Genomic DNA, 17,312 nt, shown 5'->3' on the forward strand with positions numbered 1-17,312 from the left:
CAAACACTTCATGGATTTAATGAATATCATTAAGAGGTCATAGAATGAAGCTAAGATAGAATCAGAGGCACATAAAATGGGTTTGTGCGCGTAGGAGGAGTTTTGGTAAAAATTGATGTATTGTTTGCTGGCTTTACTGTATTTTGCTGAGTTGACATTTTCTCTGTGTTCCAATCAAAGGCAATGTGTGGACTCAATGATCATCCTATTTGGCATCCTACAAGGCATATGAAAGCTGATTTGGAGCTTAAATTAGTCAAAAAATGGTCAAAGACAGCTTAATTAGAAATATAGTCAGTTTGTGTCCTAATTTGATATTGACTTTTTGTTTTAGAAAATTAGTCTTTTATTTGGTTTCTATTTATTTATTTGCTGGACAAATAAACTTAGGAAACAAATAAACTTAGGAAATTTATTATTTTATTATTTTCATTGTAAATTAATTAATTTTTAATTCAAAATAAGGGAATTAATTAATCAAAATTAGATTAAGAAAGGAGAGAGAAAATTCAGCCAAGCTTGGTTTCCTAATCCTTTTGGCCGGTTTTGTCCTAGGTTTTTAGGGTTTTACTATTTTGTGAATCTAGCCTATTTAAGAGCTTAGTTTTGAGGAAGAACACACCTTTAATAATATTCAGAAATTATTTTGTGAGAAAAAATTCTCTTTGTTCTCTTTGAACACCTAAAACACTATTAGAAAGTGAGTGTTTTAGTTTTAACTTATCAATAGGATATCCATTACTTATTTTGGTGTCTTCATTATACCAAAATTTCTAAGCACAGATTGGTTAGGGGTTAAGGTTTTCCCATAAGAACTGAAACTTAATTGAGATCCGGACTAATATAATATGGGTTTAGGCACGAGTCGACTTAGGTTCGTATCAGTTTTGCCATAGGAAGTTGTAAGGGGGAAAAAAAAAAAAAAAAAAAGAGAGCCAAATCTTCTAAAATTGAGCTTGGAAAGGAAACCTGAAAGCTAACTAGTCCAATTCTATTAATAAAGGGTAAATTATGCTTTAGTACCCTTTATTTTCACCTTTTTTTTTTTTTTTTTTTCATTTTGGGGGTCTGTAAAAAATTTTTTGACATCTGAGATCCTCTACTAACTAAACTTTTAAATGCTAATGTTTTCTGTGAATATTTGCTCACATGATACTCACATGACAAATGAAACGATTTCTATTATATTTTCATGTAGTTTTAGAAAATTTTTTGAGAAAAAATGGTTAAAGAATGTAAAATACAAACTCACTGTTGAATACTCACAGTTTTGGTAGATAGATGACACGACACACGCACACACAAAACACCTTCCATTAAACATCGATTGTCTAATTTTCCTCCTTTTAATTTCTTAAATATCTTCATTTTTTTTTCTTAAATACAAAAATATTTTTAAAAAAGAAAAGTGTTGGACAATGCCAGCACGTTGCATATATAAGAAGTACCATTGTTAATTACTAAAGTAGAAACACAGTCAATCACTGTGACAAACATTTGTTCGGCAATGTCGTCATCACCCACCTCCACCACTTTTACTTTTGGTAACGATGATGCCTTCAACAACCTCGATGCCCCCACCTTTGACTCCCAATCGTCCACCCTCCTCCACTCCATCTCTAAGCATGGCGGCTACGCTTATGTCTGCATGACCACTTTTGCCATTTCTGGCAACTTCTGAGCCATTGAGGAGGCTAATGAGATGGTGTGGGAGTAGCTTCACCCCAGCCTCTACACTCGGTCTTGCTCATCTAGCTAGATGCCTATTTAATGGCATGCCTTTGAGTGGTGAAGCTCCATTCATCAACACTAACTACAGGAAGGCATTTAGGGCTTTGGATATGGGCCTTATAATGGGTGGTTCTGTCTTTAAGAAAGATTTGGACTATCTGGTCAATAAGGTTTCTACTAAGGCCAAGAGGGATGGGTTCCAGTTCAGATAGTTGGTTAGTTCAGGGCGAGATTGACAAGGTGGAGAAGAGGTTCATCCTTTTTAGTTTTACTGTGGTGTGTGCGTGCATGGTGTTGTCGGCCTACCAAAACTATGAGTATTAAACGATGAGTTTTGTATTTTACACTTCTTAATCATTTTTTTCTTCAAAAATTTTTCAAAATTACATGAAAATATAAGAAAAATCATTTTATTTGGCATGTGAGTACCATGTGAGCAAATTTTAACAGAAAACATTAGCATTTAACAGTTTGGTCAGTAAAAGGTATCAGATGTCAAAAAAATTTTTACAGACCTCAAAATGAAAAAAATGTGAAAATAAAGAATACTAAAGTGCATTTTTCCCATTAATAAATCTAACCTTGTAGAGCTTACAACAATCAACAATAGAGAAAAATCAAGTTTAGACTCAAGCTTGGTGATGACCAAGCTTTTTTATACAAACAAGAAAGGATGAAATGAGTTATTTTGACTAGCAGTCCTGAATACAAGCTTGTGTGGCATAGCACAGCCAATGACTCAACCAGTGACATAGTGCTGGAGCATTATAATTACAATAGATTTGCACTACCCTACTTGATAATAAAGAGAGACAAAACACACCATATAGCTAAAACTAATAAAAAAAAAATGAAATTGAAGCTCACATGTGGACCAATGGAATTTCAACTAGCAACAGTAATTAAAATAAACCCTAAGCCTTTATTTTGAAGGATTAGCTCAACTAAAGCACTCAATCATAGCTTGATTCGCATAGGTAATAGCATTCAAGCTTCTGCTCGTTGACCAAACTGTATTAGTCTCCTTCATATTGAGAAAGCTCAACCATGAGCGAGGAAGAATATGTTGAAGCTACATTTGGAGGATGGTAATCAAAGAGATTTAAGACGTTGAAGGTGGATGAGATACATAAATCTCAAGGCAGATCAAGCTGGTATGCATTATCTTTACAACGCTTGAGGATTTAAAATATGGTCCCATCTTCTTCTTCTTCTTCAGTTTGCACTAACTAGAAATCTTTCTTTTCGTATATGAATCATGACCAAGTCTCCAACATTTAAATTCTTAAAATTTTGATGGGCATCTGCTTGAGCTTTGTATTTCTACTTTGATGTTTGTAAAGCTTAAGTGACTTGGTTATGAATTGAATTGATGTTGTTGGCAAAATCGATTGTTGGCTTGTCAACCCTTTTAAGATTATTGTAATGTATGAGGTTAGGCTAGGAACTTTAGTGTAAAAAATATAAAAGGGACATAAGCTAGTGAATCAATTGGTCATAAAGTTATACGCAAATTTAACTTATGCCAAAGTTGAACTCCATTGCTTTAGTTTGTCACTAGCTAAGCTTCTTAACATATTCTCAAAAGTCCTATTGACAACTTCAGTTTGTCCATCAATTTGGGGATGGTATGCAGTAATGAAGTTCAAGACATTGTAAATCTTTTCCATAAGGTCTTTTAAAAGTGCCAAATAAACTTCACATCTCTGTCACCAGTGATACATTTTGGCACTCCATGCAATCTAACAATTTTTCGAAAGAATAGATTGGAAACATAGGAAGCATCAATGGTTTTCTTGTCAGGTAGAAAATATGCCATTTTAAAGAATCCATCAACAACCACTAAGATATAGTCAAACCTTTTCTACATCATAGACATTTCAAGAATAAGTCCATGGATAAGTCTTCCTAAATGTTATTATGATGAAAATCCTCCCGAACCCACACAACTAACAACCCACTAGGGTACTCACTCTATAGGGATGAAGACTGGGACAATCACTAGAGCTCAAGCCAAAAGATTCAAGGAAAACCTGGCTGTATTTATATAGGGTGTAATCCATTTTCAAAAGGGCTTGTCAATACCTGAAGATACAAAGCTTGTTTTAAGCATCCGAGTGGTGGAGGCCGATATGGACCTGGATAGCTGTTTACGTGCAAATATGGAATCCGGACAGCAAAAAATGGTTCCAACACCTCATGGGTTCAATAAATATCACTAAGAGGTCATGAAATCAATCCAAGGTAGAATCAAAGGCAAACAAAATGAGCTTGTGCGCATAGGAGGAGTTTTGGCGGAAAATTGCTGTATTGTTCGCTGACTTTACTGTATTTTGTTGAGTTGGCATTTTCTCTTTGTTCCAATCAAGGGAAACATGTGGGATTCATAAATAATCCTATTTGTCATCAGACAAGGCATATGAAAGCTGATTTGGAGCTTAAATTGGTCAAAGATTGGTCAAAGCTAGCTTAGTTAGAAAGATAGTCAATTTGTTTCCTAATTTGATTTTAACTTTTTGTTTGAGGAAATTAGTTTTTTACTTGGTTTCTATTTATTTATTTTCTGGAAATCAACTTAGGAAAGTTATAATTTTATTATTTTAATTGTAAATTAATTAATTACTAATTCAAAATAAAGGAATTAATTAATCAAAATTAGATTAGGAAAGGATAGATAAAATTTGGCCACATTAGGAATCTAACATGCTTGGCCCATTTTGTCCTAGGCTTTCAGGGTTTTATTATTTATTATTTTGTGACTCTAGCCTATTTAAGGACTTATTTTTGAGAAATAACAATAATATTCATAATTTATTTTGTGAGACAGAATTCTCTTTGTTCTCTTTGATTACCTAAAACACCATTAGAGAGTGAGTGTTTTAATTTTGACTTATCAATAGGGCTTCCATAACCTATTGTGGTGTCTTCATTATACTAATATTTCTATAAGAACTTGAACTTAATTGAGATTCAAGCTAATATAATACGGGTTTAGGTGCTAGTCGACCTAGGTTCGTATCATTAGGAATTGGTAAAGGATCATATAGTCCAATGTTTTGAGAAGTTCTTTTAGTTGTTTGATAAGTGCCTCACTTATAAACAAAATATGCAACATCTTTTTTAAGATAAGGCCTATAGAATTTGGCATCAAGTAGTGAAATGGTCATGTCCTTTCTTGTATGAGCTACTAGTCCTCTTGAGTGCAATTCTTAAATTCATTTAAACTTGGGTGATCCAAAGGACTGCATAGTTGAAGACCTGTAATAGGTAGCTACTGTAGATATAAAATTCACCAACCGGTTCATAATACCAAGGTTGTACCAAATTTCTCTAAAATCTAGATCTTCTACATATAGATCTTTAAATGACTCAAAATTACTGATTGTTGCTTGGATTGTTTCTAACAACGTCATCTTCCTATTTAGTGCATTTGCTACTTTGTTCATTACTCTAAATTTATGCTTGAACACATAAACTTTTGAATGTATTTTATCCACTAGCATGAACATGATTGTTTTTCTACTAATATTGGATATATTGTAGGGCTTTGTGATCATTGTTAATAATGAACTCCTTAGTAACTAGATAATGTTCCCAATGTTTGAATGCTCTCATTACTACAAATAAATCTTGAGCATAGGTTGTCCATTTCTACCTAGCTACACTTAGTGTTTCACTGAGGTACTCTATTGGCCTACCTTGTTTAGTTAGAATAGTGCTAACTTTAATGTTAGATGCATCAATTTCTAATTCTAATACCTTGTCAAATTAGGTAGAACTAACATAGGAGCTTCACTTAATTTCTATTTCAACAATTGGAAGCTCTTTTCTTGTTTAGAAATGAAAGTTGCTTTTCTTTAAACAATATATAATTGCACCAGTTCTAGTACTAAAGTCTTTAATAAACAATCTATATAATGTGGCAAGACCATGAAAGATTCTAACCTCAATAGTAGACGTTGGAGATTTCCAATCCTTGATAGTTTGTACTTTCATTGAACATATTTTTATGCCACACTGATTAATAAAACATAAGAAACATTAACTTTGGAATTATGAAGTCACATTTTTTTAGATTCAAGTAGAACTTATTGTCTTATAAAATTTGAATGGCTTATTGTAAATGTTCTAGGTGTTTTGATTTTGAGTTACTATAGATAAGTATGTCATCAAAGTAGACTACCACAAATTTCCTAATGACAAGTTTAAAAATATGATTTATATATCTCATGAAAGTACTAAATGCATTGCAAAGGTCAAATGGCATCACATGTCATTCATACAGTCCTATTAAGTCTTGAAAATTGTTTCCATTCATCAACAGGTCAAATTCTAGTATGATGACAACCATTTCTCAAGTCCAGTCTTGAGAATGGACATACACCACCAAGTGTGTCAAGCAAGTCTTTAGTCTTGGATTGGGAATCTATATTTCATTGTAATTTGATTGATGGATCTCTTGTCTACACATATGCTCCAAGAGCTATCTGTCTTTGGTATTAGTGCAGATATTGCACAGGGGCTCCTTATGAGATGTTTTTGCAATAAATCATCCATAATTCCTTATAGGATCTCATTTTCTTAAGGGTTCATTCCATAGTGAGGTAAATTTGGTAAGGATTCACATAGGATGAAGTTAATTTGATGTTGACTTTCCTTCATAGGTGGTAATATGTCAGGTAGATCTTTGAGTGAAATGGAATGGAATTTGTCAAGTAGTTTCTGAACTTGGAAATGTATTTCTTGTTGCTTTCACTATTTGGAATCTGTATGTGGGATTACTTAAGCTGTGGCAACAATGGCAAAAATATTTGGTTGATATTTGGTTTTAAAATGAATTTGTTGCAAGAAATGGTGAGCAGACCTTGGTTTTGGAATTGAAAAGTGTTTTGTTATGTGTTTTTAGGTTTAATGGGTTAGTATTTGTGGCTGTTTTAGGCTTGGGTTTCATTTTGCTAGGTAGGGGAACCATTTATATATTATTCCACTTAACAATAGTTATTTTCACCATCGCGAAACACATTGTTGTCACACTGCCATGGCCTGCAAGCGAGATGTGATATGCATCTATATCCATCACATCATACACTATCTCTTCTGCATAATGTTTGGCAATGCTAAATGGTACTAGACACATATTAGTAACTTTGGTATCATATCATTTTCTAATCCGTTCAACAGAATAGGGTTAGGATGTTTCATTACTGGAAGTTGTATAGCTTTAATTAGAGCCATAAATACTATGTTTTCATTGCTTCCATTAGCAATAATGACTTCACACACCTTTCTATTGATAGTGCATTTATTTTGAAAGATGTTGTGCCTTTGAGATTACTTAAATGTTTTAGTTGTTTAGAAGCTTTTGCATAATTTGTCAAATGGTTGTCTTTAATCCTTATTCACTAAATCCTTATCTTCAGTCGATTCCCTTTTTGCATTTTCAAATTTAGCATGGTCACTTTTAGGATATTCTGCATTTGCCATGTAATTTACATGCTTTCTAAGGGAAGCTAATTCGATTTATGGCAAGGTTGGTTACATTTGAAGCGTGAGGTTTTTGTTGATGGTATGGTTCTTTAGTGTTTGGTCTAGGTTGTTGGTCAGGTGGCTTGGTATTTATGGTTAGTGGTTTAAGTTTGCCATTGTGAAAGTTTGAAAGTGGCTTCCATTTAGTGGGAGCTCAAAGGGTGCTTCTATGTAGTTGCCTCTCAACTTTAATTGCCAAGTTAATGGCATCATCCAGAATGCTCAGTAAAGCTAATTCAAGCTCGTCTTGAATTGACAAGCTTAAGCCATTCAGGTATCTAATAACTAGCTATCTTTCACTCTCATTTAGGCTATTCCTAACACTCAAACTATAAAGTTCAATTGTAGATAACACTCTTGTTGCCTTGATTACAATTATGGTATTTCTAAAACAGGATTCTATAAAAATCTTAAGGTAGAAACCTTGTTCTCAACAATTTTCTCTTTATTAGCCAAGTTTAGATTGCATTTTCCCCTTTTATGTGCATGTTGCAATTCAATTGTTCTTAGGTCAAAGTTCCCCCTATAAAGCACCACTTTGACTTTATTCTTTTCTAAAACATTAGTGGACTCAAGGGAAAGCCTCAACATTATCAATGTAATCCAAAAATTTGTTAATGCCCAAATTACCACCGAAATAATGAATATCTATCTTCAATTTAAATTCAATGTTGATGGTTAGCATTGTACCTGCTTTTCTCCCCATAAGGTCATTGATAAAAGTTCTAACCACTAAGTACCTCCAATTCATCTTCAAAGTTCAAATCAAGGGTGGATTGTTTTTGAAATTGATGTTGTCATGGAGTTTGAGCAAAAGGCGATGGTTATGGAGCTAGGATTGCTGATTCAGAAATGGAGTCTTAGATAGATCTAAACATTGCTGGAATGGGTTGTGGTGAAGTTTGAGGAATTTGCGGCACCAAAAAGTGAGTGTGAGGATTGTTCCAAGCTTACATCCCATTTACTACTACAATCATTGTCATTCCATTGGTGAAAATGGAGCAAAAATGGTCGAATAATATACCGAATCGAAGCTTGTGGAACGAGGATCGCATTACCGGTCGATGGTGGTGGCCGGAAAGTTTTGGCCGGTCTTGATCTCCTCGTATCTCGCAAACCGCTTCGAATTTTGGAAATTGGAGGCCATATTTGGACTCAAAGGACCCAAAATAGGGGGAGAGGGGTGGCAATTTGGACTGGGCTGGCCGGAAACGGCGATAATCGCCAGAAAAATTTCAACCCGCCGCGGCGACTTCACCGGCCCGATCTAGGTGCGTCGCCGGCCGGCCGGTCGCCAAATTTCGCTGGTGAGCTCACTGGCGTGTGGTCTTGGACGGTGGCCGGCGCGTGTGGCAAGGTGGTGGCCGGAAAAGATAAACACGGGAGAGAGAGAGACGGCCGGAGGGAGAGAAAATGAAGGAGAAGGAAGAAGAAGGAGGAAGAAGAAGAAGAAAGAAAAAGAATTCCTCCCGTGTCCCTGCCCCTTTTTCCCCACGTGGGGAGAAGAAAAGAAAAAGAAAAAGGAAAATAAAATAAAATAAAAATAATTAAATAATATTTAAAATAATATTATATAAAATAATAATAAAAATAATAGGGTATTAAGCACGGTTGACATGTGGCATCTCACCATGGTGACACATGGTCATATTTATTAAGTCACACGTGGCACATCGTTACACGTTTAAAAATAATATTAAAATAATACAGTATTTGAAAAACTCTACAGGTCCATAACTTTCAAACCACATGTCCAAATCGAACTTGCCGCTAGTCTACGGACTCGTACCGACTAGTACTTCACAACCATGTATGAGTCAAAACTCAACTTTGCATGAATAAAAAGTCAACTTCGGCACCCCTTGGACAATTTGGACCCCAACTTGTTTTACTCATAACTTTCAAACCGTAGCTCCGTTTTCAACGTGCTACTAGTCTACAAACTCGTACCAATGTGTACTTCGTAACGGTACCTCAGTCAACCTAGAATTCCAACCGGAACAAAAAGTCAACTTTTGACCCCTTCCGGTCAACGGTCAAAGTCAAAGTCAACGGTCAACGGTCAACCTCTATCAAAGTTGGAAAATTTCCGTTGTACTTTGGGGCGGGGTGTTACATTATACCTATCTAGGCTGCCATCTTCTTTGAATTTTGTTTTGTAGACCCACTTTGACCAACAATATTTCCATAAGCAGGCTGTGGCACCAATGACCAAGTTTTATTTTTATGAAGTGCGTCCAATTCTTCGACCATGGCTTATGGCCTTTGCAAAGATTTAAGAGCTGTTGTGAAAAGTTCACATAAGATATCATGTAATTGAGAAGGAGATGGAATGATGGTCTCGACTTGTGTAGAAGAATTTTGAGATGTTTGAATAGTAGGTGGAGTTTGGTGAATAGTTGATCGGATGGGTGAATTATTGGTGAGAATGTTTGAAGGATTAAAATTTTTGTCAAAAATGGGCTGGTCACATGAAAGAGTTTGAATAGGCATGGAGTTGTCATGGCAACAAAAATCCAATTGTGTCCAAGGAGGTGGGCCCGTCGGATGGGTAAGTCAATGAAGAGTTCACATCAGATATCATGTAATTGAGAAAGAGATGGAATGATGGTCTTAGCTTGTGTAGAAGAATTTTGAGGTGTTTGAATAGTAGGTGGAGTTTGGTGAATAGTTGATAGGATAGGTGAATTATTGGTGAGAATGTTTGAAGGATTAAGAGTTTGGTTAAAAGTGGGTTGGTCACATGAACAAGTTTGAATAGGCATAGAGTTGTCATGGCAACAAAAATCCAATTGTGTTCGAGGAGGTGGGTTGTGGGATGGGTAATTCAATGAAGAGTTTACGTGAGATATTATGTAATTGAAAAGGAGATGGAATGATGGTCTCGACTTGTGTAGAAAAATTTTAAGGTGTTTGAATAGTAGGTGGAGTTTGGTGAATAGTTGAGCAGATGGGTGAATTATTGGTGAGAATGTTTGAAGGATTAAGGTTTGGTCAACAGTGTGCTAGTCACGTGAAAGAGTTTGAATAGGCATAGAGTTGTCATGGCAACAACAATCCAATTAGGTCCTAGGAGGGGAGAGAGATGAAGTGTTAGGATGGGCCATGGAATATTGTGTGTTTTGGGTAGATGAGGGGGAAGAAGTGTTGAAGTGGGCCAAGGAATCTTGGAGTTGTGATTTGGTTTGTTGGTGCCACTTATCTGCTTCTGGATACACGGTTAAGGGAAGTGAATACTGTGAAATTATATTCAAAGAAGATTTGTAAGGAAAGATAGTCTCATAAAAAACCACATCTCTAGAAATAAAAATTTTATTGGTGGATGGATTTAAACATCTATATCCTTTATGCATAAGACTATATCCTATAAATACACATCGATAAGATTTTTTACTGAATTTGTTTGCTCCTGGGCTCCGTAGATAAGGAAAGCAGCGAGATCCAAGAATTTTAAGTCCATTGTAATCAAGACTCCTTCCATATAGCTTATAATAAGGTGCTTGCATGGCTAACACATAAAAAAAGTAAATGGTGGATTAGGTAAACTGAAGTTAGAAACACATCAACCCAGTATTTCAAAGGAATACTAGCATGGAAGATCATAGTTAGCCTGGTTTCAATTATATGTCGATGTTTCTGTTCTACAATACCATTCTGTTGTGGTGTCCCTGGACAAGACAACTGATGTATAATTCCACAAATATCCAAGTGATACTTAAAATTTTTTGAAGTAAATTCTCCACCACCATCACTTGGAAATATTTTAATTTTTCAATCAAATTGATTCTCCACCATCCGTTGAAATTTCAAGAAGCAATCATAAAATTCAGATTTTTTTTCTTCAAGGGAGATAGCTAACAATATCTACTAAAATCATCTATAAAAATAGCACAGAATAAATATCCTTTATTTGAAGTTATTGGGGCTAGTCCCCATAAATCACAATGTATCTTATCTAAAGGAAAGTCACAAAAAGTAAAAATACTTATCCAAGTCACCTACTGGTTTTCCCATAGCTTCAAGATTATCACACATATTGTTAAAACGTTTGATAAACTCATCGATTGAAGAATTACCTTTCCGCAATCCCATGAGACTATCTGTTAAAAATAACTCTTTCTCCTTTGTTGCACGCAAAAAATGCTCCTCGATTTTAGTCCACACAAAATATGTTTTGTCTAAGCCAAAGGTGAAAATGAGAACGTCAATGGTCATTGTTCCTAAGAGCCACATGATTAAAAGACCATCATTACCAAGCCATAGTGTATAATTGGGATTCACAACCTGTTTGGTTTCATCAGTCAAATCAGAGAGTTTGGCTAGTGGAACAATGCCATCAAGAATGATGGTATATGCCGAAGCTTTTGATTAGAGGAATGACTTGTGCTCTCCGCAGAAGGTAATTTGTTGAAACCAATTTGACTGAAATAAGGCTGGAGCATTTACAAAAAGATTGAATTGTCAATTTCAGTTCCATTCAATGATGACATTCAAACTAATTCGCAAGACTGATTCCAACTCTGATACTGATACAAACCTAGGACGACCTGTTTCTAAATCCGTATTATATTAGCCTGGATCTAATTATGTTCAAGTTCTAATGATCACCTTGACTCCTAACCAACCTGCGATTAGAAACCTTGGTATATAATGAAGACATCACAATAGGTGATGGATTTTCTATTGATAAGTCAAACTAAAACACTCATTCACTAATGGTGTTTTAGGTGTTTAAAGAGAACAAATAAAATTCAATCTCACAAATAATTTTCTGTATAAAATTCAAGCCTGATTTCTCATTGAAAATAAGCCTTTAAATAGGCTAAGATTACAAAGCAAAAGCTCTAAAAAGTTAATTCAAAACCGGACACAAAGTGTTGACAAAAAGAAATTAGAGAAAAGAAAAGTAGAGAAAAGGAAAGTGCCTAATTTTTCTTAGTTTTCTAAACTAATTTGGATTAATTAATTTCTTTATTTTGAGTTAGGAATTAATTAATTTACAATTGAAATGCTAAAATAATAACTTTCCTAATCTTATATGTCCAGCAAATAAATAAATAAAAGTAAAAATAAAAGACTAATTTCCTAAAATGAAAAGTCAAAATCAAATGAGGAAACAAGTTGACTAGTTTGACTACTAAGGTATCTTTGACCAATCTCCAGCTTTTTTGGGCTCCAAATTAGCTTCCATATGCCATGTAGGATGCCAAATATTATTAATAATGATTCCCACATATTGTCCCTTGATTGGAATAAGTCAAACAAGAAAAAAAGTCAAAGCTAGTGGCAAAACAACACATTTTCGGTCAAATTGAGAGGCTATTCGTACAAATCCTTTTTAGATATTTTTGATTCTGCTTTGGCTGGATTCCATGTCCTCTTAATGATATTCATTGTTTTCATGAAGTGTTAGAATCATTCATTGCTGCTCAGAGTCCAAATTTGCACGAAAATAGCTATCTGGATCAATATTGATCTCCACCACTTGGAGGCTTAAAATGGATATTGTATCTTCAGGTATTGTCATGCCCTCTTGAGATTGAATCACTCCATGAATAAATCCAGCCAAGTTGTCCTTAAATATCTTAACTTGTGCCCTAGTGATTGACCACATCTTCATTTGTATAGGACCGTACCCTAGTGGATAGTTCGTTGAACGGGCACAAGCGAAATCACATCAGATACCATGTAGAAACTTACGGTTAAAGAGATTGAAAGAATTTGGAGAAATAATTTACTAGCAAACAATTTACTGAATCGTATTTGACTTGATGTCTTTCATGGTGGTACAACACTTATGTATATACAAAGTAATTGGATAGAATAATGCATGTGATAAGTACAAGAAGAGTTATCATTATCTCCTTAAGCGTTAGCTTTTACCCACTGATCTCCAAAATATTATCTGTACCCATCCTTCAATATATCCATTATGTATGTTGGTCATCCTGCGTATTATCAGGTTGTTGAGAGTTGGTGAGAGTTGGTGAGAGTTGTTGAGGCTGTTGCAGGGCTGTTGGAATGTGTTTATCATAATTGACCAGTATTTCAAATTATAATAAAAAGAAAACTCAAAGAAAATGATTCATTAAAATTCAAAATTATAATAAAATTCTCAAACAATAATAATCCAAAAACAATTTAGAACACTACGGTTATATTAAAAAAAAACAAAAAAAACTCATTTTTCTAATTCAAAAGTTATCCAATTGGAACACTCTTCATGTGTCAATTTCAAAAACTTCATGTTTTGATTTAGTATTAAGCAACTTAAGCACTGTGAAAGGAACAGGCTTATCCACATTTAAGATATCCTTGATAATATCCTGACAATTATGTTCTCTAGCATTGATTTAATTAATAGTTTGGTTCAGCTTGTCGATAGTATGGGTGAGCTTGTTTAGAACATCTTAATGAGAACTATTAGCCTCAAATGACCTAGATTCCTCTTCAGCTTCCATTCTATTTCTTTTTCTAGTTATTAGAGGAACTTCTAAATTCATGGGTTGCAAGGCAAAGTCACCTAGAGATTCTATTTCTTTTTCTAGTTGCTAGAGGAACTTCTAAATTCATGGGTTGCAAGGCAAAGTCACCTAGAGATGGAGATTGAGGTAAAATCTCATATGTATCACTTTGTAGGAGTGTTTCAGTCAATAAATCATATATCAAATCATTTAAACGATCAACTTTATTGTCTTCTACCTCAAATGTTCTTGCATTTGTGTCCTCCAGTAACCAATTGAGTATCTCCCAGTTGTAGTTCCATTTCTAATTGTAATTTTCAAATTTTCAGTCTAGAAATGTATCTATATGATAACTTAATCTATGTGTAGGATGAGAATGAAACATGCGCATCCTTAGTACATATGCAACATATATATTATTCAATAAATTAAAATGTTATATACTATATATGAATATTAACGTTAAAGCTAGCTTTGATACTGATCTATGCCTTTTCTTTTCTTTCTTTTTTTTTTTAATAGTATAATTTATGTTCTTTCTGTATATATGCATACATAACTTTAGTTTTTTTTTTTTTTTTTTTTTTTTAAAGACGTTATTGGGAAGAGAAAAAACAAATGAAATGTTTTAATTATTATTGTTTGACTAAATAAAAATTTTTAGAGCCATAATACATATTCAAAAATTGCTAAGATATAGTTTTACGGAATTAGTCATGATTTCGTTTGGAAATCAAAAGGCAATTGTGTGATTAGCTTCAATGCCAACGTCAAAGAGTTCCTCGTTTGAGAATTATAGGATTTCTAAGCTCATAATTATTGTCGTGGGAACTATTAGGATATCTTTTATTTTAATACTTAGGCTTTATATGAGTGCATAAATGATTTTTTATGTATTTCTATAATTTTAGTATTTCATTCACTCATAATTGAAATATTAAGCTTTAAAGTATTTGAATGACTTATTATAGGTCAATAACTATATATATATATATAAATGTACAAATTAAAAAAAAATAATAACTGTATATATATACGTGCAGAAATATGAGCAAACAGTAAAATTGAAGAAAAAATTAACAATCCGGCTAATAAAAGAGAATTGACTACAAATGAGTATTATTATTATTTTATTGGTTCCAACCCGATCTGGTTTGACAAAAAAAAAAGATTGAATCATCTTCTTTGTTTTCTTTTTCATCATGAATTTGAATCATCTTGGATATTTCCAAAAGGACTACAAAGACAATACTGGCTCCTCGACAAGAGAATTTATTACTAGCTAGAAAAATGCGATTTCAGGTTTTTTATTTTTTATTTTTGTTTTTTTTTTGGTGGGGTGGGGGAATTAGCAGGCTGGTGAAGTGGAGTGACAAAGAGAAGATATAGTACTAACACAACAAGTGCAAGTGCGACTAGTGGCTCCATCAGCGGCACATGAACATCCATGGGTCATTGCTCTTGCTCCAAAGTTTCGGTTAAAATAATCACCACAATCTGTTGCTCCATTCGGACCACATCTCCCTGCTATTGTTACGCTGTACTTGCAAAATTGTTGCCCTGCAAAAAATAAACCAAATAAGTATGTAATACTTTTGAGAATTATGGGATTTCTAAGCTCGTCGTGTAGGATTCCATTTTTCTAAAAGTAAAATGACCTTCAGATTCCGCTTAATCAGGGTATATAAAAAGTTCCATTAAATTTAAAAAATAAATAAATAAACGAAGAAGCCAAGATCGATATGATAAGACTCATTGTATACAACTAGTTATATATATATATATATATATATATTTAACATTATTTTGGGAGAAGCAAATTGAGAACTAATAAATTTAAAATAAGAGATACGGTCAAAACGGTTACCTATGGAACATTGAGTGAAAAAACTGAATAGAAGAACAAAAGAGAGCATGGTGAATGATAACTTCGTCATGATCTTTTGGTCAGATTTGATTCTCTTTCTTATTCTTTCTTGTGATAGTTTTCTGTCCTTCCAATAATAGAGCAATTTATAGGCAGTCTAATTGCTGTTATGGTATATGTAAAACAAAAGCAAAAAAGACTGAAATGGCAAAAATAGGTTTGAAACATAAATTTTTAGTATGAAACAAAACAGAATTTAAATTTAATAAATAAATTGCCAATTAAGATTACACCTACAAGGTCAATTATATTTTTCATACAAAAGTAAGCATGGTTAATTATAACTTCATTATGATCTTTTGGTCAGATTTGATTCTATTTCTTATTGTTTCTCGTGATAGTTTTATGTCCTTCCAATAATAGGGCAATTTACAGGCAGTCTAGTTACTATTATGGTATATGCTCACCAAAGGCAAAAAAGACTGAAATGACAAAAATAAGTTTGAAACATATGGTATATGCTCAACAAAGGCAATAAAGACCGAAATGGCAAAAATAGGTGTGAAACATAAATTTGTTATTATGAAATAGAACAGAACAACGAGTTAAAAATTAAATTGCCAAGAGTATCGTATCACAGTTGATAAATACCTCACATCTATACTTATAAGGTCAATTATATTTTCATACATATAAATTGTTTGAACCACCTACCTTGGCAAATATTTATTACTATTATTTTAAATAATGATAATAAATTTAATGGTTTGATAGAGTGATTGGAGTGTTTGGATAAGGCTAAAATGTCATTTTAGGATAAATCAATTTGGTCAAGATTTTAATAAAATAGATAAGATTTTAATTTTGTTATTTTTTATTTTTAAATCTTAGAAGTAAACCATTTAATTATAATAACCAATTAAATTATCATTTGATATATAGGTCTTGCTAGTAATCGTTTACCAATGATAAAAAATAGTATCATTCAATTGATAATTAGTTGTGGCTAAGATTTAAATTCAAAATTGAAATTAATTGTCTTGAAGAATATTATAGAATAAGCATTAATGACAATATATAGAAAGGGATCTTGTATGGAATTTTCATATACAAAATTTTAGTTAGAAATTTACAAAATAAAGTTGCTATAACATGAGTCGGATCCTTTCCAAAACCAAAAATTCCCTATCGAAATTTTCTTTTAGAATCACTTCATGATATTCTAGATTTTTATTTGTTTTTGTAATTTTATATTTTCAGCAATTCTTTATTATCATGTTAAGTTGTTTGGTTTTCTACAATTTTAGTACTATCACTTGATATTGGTCAAATCTTTTGCACAGTTAATTTTATTTATTTTCTTAGTTCAATTTCCTCTAAAAATACTTCAAGGCATGTTTGCAAGTAATTTTTATAAGAATTTATTTTTCATAGCACTTGTTTTTGTAGCACTTTTGTTAATAAGTGGTTCATAAAATTAGTAGATTGTTTGGCAACACATAATGGAAAGCATTTTTAAATTTATTTTCGATATTTTTATATTTTACTTAATACATGTAATGCATCTTTTTCTAAATGTCGAAGCACTTATTTGAAGAAATACTAACCATAGTGCTTTTTTTAAAAGTACCTTTAGTGCTTATTTTTTGTCAAAAAAAAATGCATTTTTTAGTTATCTGCCAAACATTGATCCCAGTTGGTTTTTTTTTTTTTTTTTTTTTTTG

General features: G+C 33.1%; 1 long non-coding RNA gene across 1 annotated transcript; it reads left to right on the forward strand.

The window, feature by feature from the left end:
* Nucleotides 1-13,503: 13,503 nt before the first annotated feature.
* Nucleotides 13,504-15,338, forward strand: LOC125423055 (uncharacterized). The gene is made up of 2 exons (XR_007241621.2): nt 13,504-13,868; nt 15,077-15,338. It is a non-coding gene; the product is annotated as an uncharacterized LOC125423055 (long non-coding RNA).
* Nucleotides 15,339-17,312: the final 1,974 nt, after the last annotated feature.

Source organism: Ziziphus jujuba, chromosome 5 (genome assembly GCF_031755915.1).
Source record: "Ziziphus jujuba cultivar Dongzao chromosome 5, ASM3175591v1".
NCBI lineage: Eukaryota > Viridiplantae > Streptophyta > Magnoliopsida > Rosales > Rhamnaceae > Ziziphus > Ziziphus jujuba.